The sequence below is a fragment of the Panicum virgatum genome, chromosome 7N, assembly GCF_016808335.1.
Source record: "Panicum virgatum strain AP13 chromosome 7N, P.virgatum_v5, whole genome shotgun sequence".
Lineage (NCBI taxonomy): Eukaryota > Viridiplantae > Streptophyta > Magnoliopsida > Poales > Poaceae > Panicum > Panicum virgatum.
The window spans coordinates 39,372,018-39,378,623 of NC_053151.1; the positions used below are offsets into that span (position 1 = coordinate 39,372,018).

General features: G+C 45.4%; 1 long non-coding RNA gene across 1 annotated transcript; it reads left to right on the forward strand.

Moving 5' to 3' along the window:
• Positions 1-4,619: 4,619 nt before the first annotated feature.
• On the forward strand, positions 4,620-5,409 carry LOC120683117. Its single transcript, XR_005678680.1, has 2 exons — positions 4,620-4,822; positions 4,910-5,409. It is a non-coding gene; the product is annotated as an uncharacterized LOC120683117 (long non-coding RNA).
• The last annotated feature ends 1,197 nt before the right edge of the window (positions 5,410-6,606 follow it).

Below are 6,606 nucleotides of genomic sequence, written 5' to 3' on the forward strand. Positions count from 1 at the left end.
AGCCTTTTCTTTCTTACTCATTTGATGCTTCTCATTGCCTTGCTTCTCATAGTTTGCTTGAGCCTTCTTCTCAAGCTTGTTTGGGCAACCCGAAGCTAGGTGACCCAATATTGCACAACTATAGCACTTGATGTGAGCATGTGGATTCTTCTCTTGAATCTTGTTCTTGCTTAACATCTTGGCATCTTGAATATGAGTTGGATGCCTTGCTCTTGCTTTGCCACCCCTTCTTGTTCTCTTTTTCATCATCTTCAAGTCATCAACTTGATCATCATGGTTGCTCTTGACTTGAGGTTGGGATGCCTTCTCTTGCTCAACTTGTGGCTTTGATTGATGTTCTTGTTGCTTCCCCAATTGCTTGGTTGGGCACATTGAGGTGAGGTGACCCCAAGTGCGGCACTTGAAGCATTTGATATGTTTAAGCTTCTCTTCTTTCTTCTTCAACTTGAGCTTTTCTTTGTTGGGGCAACCATTTGCTAGATGTCCCATCTCATGGCATTGAAAGCACATGAAATGAGATAGCTTCATTTCTTCTTGCTTCTTCATCTTCCTATTATATTTATTCTTGCCCCATTTCTTGCCTTTGGCTTTGCTCTTGTTGGAACCAATGCCACTCATGTCACCGAAGCTTCTTTGATTTTTGATTATGCTTTCAAGGGTGACTTTTGATTTTGTCCATCTCTCTATCTTGTTGCTCAAATACTTCACTTGACTTTGGAGCTCTTTGTTTTCTTCTACAAGGTTAGTCTCATATTGCATAGTAGAAGAAGAACAAGCATCTATATGTGAAGTACATGGCATAGACAATAAATCATCACATGAGGTGGATACATGTTTCTTGCCTACATCACAAGAGTTAGCAACATTTTGCAATTGATCATTTGACCCATGTGATGAGCTCTCACTAGTTTTAATTCCTTTATTACAAAGCTTGCTAGTGAGTAAAGCATGGTTTAGTACCAAGTTCTCATGAGCAACACTAAGCTCCTCATGAGTCAATTTTAACTCCTCATGTGAACAACTCATGACATAAAGTAGATGCTTTTGTTGTTCACATGTGTCTTTGAGAAAAGAGTTTTCCTTTTCAAATTTGATTGTTTTGGCTAACACTTCCTCAAATAATTTGGTCATGCTAGCATATCTATTCAAGAGCTCATCATATGAATTAGGATCAATCACATTGCAATTTGATACCTTTGTGTCACCTTGTGACATGAAGCAATGTGATGATGGAGATGAGCTTGACGTAGCAATATCATCCCTGCATGAGCCAACTTGATCATCAAGTATGCTTAGAGTAGAATCATAATTTGCAAAACTTGAATCATCATCAATCATGTCAAGTGAACTTGTTGTAGATTGATTATCATCGTCATCACTTGACCATGAGGTGGAGCAATCTTCCACAACCACCATGTCATGGATGTGCTCATCATCCTCATGCACTTCCTCCTTGGTCTTATAATCATCATGATCATCGGAGGCCGCCCCATATTTCTCATTTAGATAACTCCAAATATCATGGGCAGTTTTCATATCCATGATCTCACGAAGTATACAATTATGCAAAGATCTAAATAAAATGTTAGTAGCTTGGATGTCTAGATCTAGGCATTTCTCTTGTGTTGGAGTTAGATTTCCTTCATCTAACACATGAGAAAAACCTACATCCACCATCCACCACATTTGAGGGCAAATAAATTTAAAATTGCATATCATCCAATTTTTCCACAGTGCAAAGTGTGTGCCATAAAAAATGTGTGGACACTCAACATCTAGCCCATAAGTCGCCATCCTCTCGAGTCGGTAAGGACCACAAATGAGAGACCTCGGCTCTGATACCACTTGTAGGGTCGAGATGGCGGACTAGAGGGGGGGTGAATAGTCCTTTCTAAAATTAATTACGCCGGCTAACCGAAACTTATGCGGAATTGAAACTATTCGCTTAGCCAAGACTTCACCCCTCTAACTATGACTCTAAGGCACCTCCAAAAAGGATCCTACACAAAGCAAATGGAGTGCCAAGCTAGTAAGAGCTCTCCTAACAATTCTAATGCCAAGTCACACAAGCCTAAGCACTAGTACTTCACAAACCGGGGGAGCTCCTAAACAATTCTAATGAGCAAAAGCACAAAGCCAAACCTAAGCTCACTAGATGCTCAAGGACAAGGATACACAATCCAAATCCAAGTGCTCAACTTGCTTAGCTACACAATCTAAACAAGAGCAACTAATTAAGCTACACAAGCTAACTAGTTACACTAGGATATCTACTTCTAGCTACACAAGCAAGAAGTTGATTAGCAAGCTACACAAGCTAACTAATCACTAGAGAGCAACTACACAAGCACAAGATATAGAAGAATGTAAAAACAATGCTTGTGATTTGGAGAATGCAAACCACCGAGAAGAGTAGACAAAGTTGACACGGTGATTTTTATCCCGAGGTTCACTTGGTTGCCACCAAGCTAATCCCCGTTGAGACAAGCTCCAAGGTTGCCGCCGATCCTCTTGCTAGTGGTGACTCTCAAGCCACACTCTCCCACGTGGAGTGCTCACACCGAGCTCTAGCACATGATCCGGCCGGACCACTTGTTGCTCTTCACGTCTCGCTCAACTAGAGTTGCTCTTCGCGGCTCCCGCGGGGTGAGCACAATACCCCTCACAAACTCTTCTCCGGAGCACCGCACAAACTTCTTGCGGGCTTCAACGGAGTCTCTTGCCACCAAGCCGTCTAGGAGGTGGCAACCTCCAAGAGTAACAAGCACACCGGCTTGCAACACGATCACCTAGTGCCACTCGATGCAATCTCTCAAAGCAATCGCACTAGAATCGCTCTCTCACTCGATCGGATGATTTCTATCAAGTTAGAGTGAGTAGAGGGCTCTCAAGCACTCTCACACATGGACACCAAGTCCCCAAGGTGCTAAGCCATCTCAAATGGCCGGTCACACCCTCTATTTATAGAGGGAGGCCCAAAACTAGCCGTTACACTCAAATCCCACGAAAACAGAGTTTTCGCGGACTGTCCGCCTCACAAAAACCGGACCGTCCGCCATTCAAAACCAACGGCTAGAACTGCAATTATTATGTGTCAGAGTCGACCGTTAGAGCCCTTCGCGGACTGTCCGCGCCCCTGGGGCGGACTGTCCGCGGTTCAAAACTTCGAGCCAACCGATTTGCAAACGTCTCTGACTAAATCTGGAAGTTACCGGCGGACTGTCCGCTCCCTAGGGGCGGACTGTCCGCGGTTCAAAAAGTTAGCACACACAGAACCCGCAGTGTTTCTGTCCCAGAAATTTCAGTAGGAGGCGGACCGTCCGCCCCCAAGGACCGGACGGTCCGCAGGTCATTTTGGGCACCCAAGACAGAACAACCAAGTTTCTGCGCCCGTTTCCGCTTTTAAAGGCGGACCGTCCGCCCCCATGGACCGGACGGTCCGCAGGTCATTTTGGACCACCCACAGAGCCAAAAACGGTTCTGTTTGAGCTCAACCGAGATAACGGCGGACCGTCCGCCACTCAAGGGCGGACCGTCCGCAGGTCTAGCGGACCGTCCGCAGGTCTATTTCCAGCAGAAATGTACCTCGGTAAAACGGCCATAACTCTTAGCTCCGAAGTCCAAATTAGGTGATCTTGGACTCTATGGAAAGCTAATTCAGAGGGCTACACAACCCAACTGAATACTTGATCCAAAACACAATGGATCAAAGCAGTATTCCAATCCAAGGGACAACCTAATTTCCGGAGAAAACCGAAAAACCTTTCTTGCTTCCCAAAGTTGATCAACATCAACTCCAACTCTTTCTCCTTTGCAAATGTGCCAACACCACCACGTGAACAACACCATGTGCATGTGTGTTAGCATTTCACAATCATTTTCAAAGGATTTTCACTTGATCTCACCACGCCACTCGATCCTAGCAACATCGCAATGTTAGATCGCTCAAGTGGCACTAGATGACCGATATGCAAACAAGTTTGCCCCTCTTGATAGTACGGCCATCTATCCTAAATCCGGTCATGGACTTCTCTACACAACCTTTGACCGGTGAAATGAAATGCCCTACAAGTCATACCTTTTCCTTGCGCATTCCATTTCATCTTCCCAAATGTTGATGCCTCACAAGCACCAAACTCCATCAAGCCTTTTGATCATCATTACGAGTCAACACTTGGCTTGATCTTTCTTAAATGATATGATCCACTCCATATCATCACATGACTTCTTTGGTCCATCGATCTTGACCTTGCTCGCTTTTCACCGTTGCCTCGGTCCATCGGCGCCAAATCTTGCCCAAGCTTCACCGCCTCGCGGTCCCTTGCTTCAAAGCCTTGACTTGCCCTTCTCCATTTCAACCGGTCCATCAAGCCAAGCCTTGTCTTGATCTTCTCCACTTTGGTCACATAACTCCATGTCATGTCTCATATGCAATGAGCTCCTCGATCACACTATATGAGCATAGCATCAACACTTAGCCATTTCTCCTCCATGGCACATGTTGCTCATACTAGTGTCTTTGTGTGGACTAATCTCCTGTGTATCTCAACATAAACACTTATTAGTTCACATAAGTTGTCACTCAATTACCAAAACCAAACAAGGGCCTTTCAGAGACCCACGCGGGCCGACGGTGGCGGAGAGCCGGATCTGCGCGGCGGCGACGCTCCAAGCTCCGGCATCAGCCCGATACCCGCGCGCGTCGTGCCTCCTCCGCTCGTCCGGGCGCCCGGCGCTGCCCCCCTCCCCCCGCGGGCGGCTCGACCTCGACCCGCGATGCTTCCGCTGCCAACTCGGGGTTGTCGTTGGCGGCCGCCGACAGGTTCGTGCTCGATTCGATCAGTCCGGCCATGGGCCGCTCCGCCGCTGGTGATGGTTCGCCAAAAATTCCTCATCTTCTTCCTTGCAGGCTGGTGACGGCGAGCGCGGACGGGGTGGCGCGCTCTGAATGCGATCCGACCCCGCCTGGGCCACGCCAACCTACTGCGAGCCTACAGAGCGCCCGCGGGGTCCAGCGGCACTCCGACGTCCCGCCTGTGCACCCGACGCACCAAGGCGGACCCCTACGTTCGCGCGCGTCGTGCCTCCTCCGCTCGTCATGCTAAAAACATGAGTGATTCAGGTCCATCTCAAGGCCTAGTCGAGCAAACTCATGAGCACATGTCTTTTTGGGGGGGGGGCAGTAATTTCCATTAAGCCTCGTCGGTCGATTTTTCTGTTCAATTGATGATAGTGTTCATGGGCTGCTTTGTCTTTGTTTTTGTCAAGTTAGCCCATTATAGCGCTAGGAAGCGCTCAATCCACACGAGACGCACGACACCGTGGTTTGGAGTTTCCTGTTTGACTAGGTTCATACCCGTACATTGCTACGGGTGGCAAAAAAATGCACAATACACAAAATTTGGGCAACATGATGTTCATCTTAGCAACTTGATGTTTTGACGAAACTAAGATTCAAAACATAAACCTTTTACATAATAGTATAACTAGGAAGGTGACCCGCGCAAATTGCGCGGGTAGCTAGCATTTTTTATGTTGATATTTAAGTTTTATTACTTGAAGAAACGGGTGTATAGTTTCATTTAATCCTGTTATGGAAGTCCTAATGATCTAGACTGAAGATATCGCCTATGTTTTCTTCACCATCATATTTTGTGCCTTATTCTTTTGGTAATATGGGTAAGAAGAAAAAGGGAACAATTTATGTAGAGATATTTTTTAACTCAATATACACTTTAAAATTTCTTAACATGAGTATAATTTGTAATTATTAGCTGGTTATGTAAATTTTTGTTTCAGAGTCTTTGCTATGTGATAAATTCCTTAAACCATTAAAAGACGATCCAGATGAGTATCGATTAGAGATAATATTATTAATTTAATTGAGTTTGAATTTTGAAATGATACCTTAATGCGCATAAGTTAGATCATCTTTTTCTTACGGTGATTGTACCTTTTTCCACCATTAATCATGCACCAGGGTTAGCAAACTCATCGTTGTATTGGTAAGATACAACCCTTTCCTAACTAATTAATATAAGACTGTTCCACTCTAGATATTTCAGCTTCAAGTTGTGGAGTCGCTCCCAATTCAAACACCATTACTACACAAAACTTAGAGTAGCTGTCTTCATGAATATGAAGGCCTCCCCTGCTAGTTCATGAATATGAAGGCCTCCACAAAACTTACGTAAAGTGGTGCTTCAGAAATTTGTGGAGATACACCACCATGGAGTTTCTGGAGTGGACCTGAAAAACTGGAGTGAAGCAGTCTCAAACAGGTCATGTGCTCACTTTGTCTCTCATCATTGCCCGTGGTCATCACAATGCCTCAGCTCGGTGATGACATCGATGCTCTGCTATGTTAGGGTGATACACGACCTCCTGACTCGATAGGGATTGTGTTGCGATGTGCGCTCTCTAAGTCGAGCACTAACTCTCATCACTTTCTAGATTGAGATTGCTTCTTAGCCCTACTGCCCTTCCTCTTCTATCTTCTAATCGTGGAGGCTTCTCCAAATTTGTTGTCCAACTGCGCTTCTTCATGGCTAACACATTGCTTTCACCACGGTTGTCGTCAGCCTCTTGAAATCTTGCCCTCTTTCA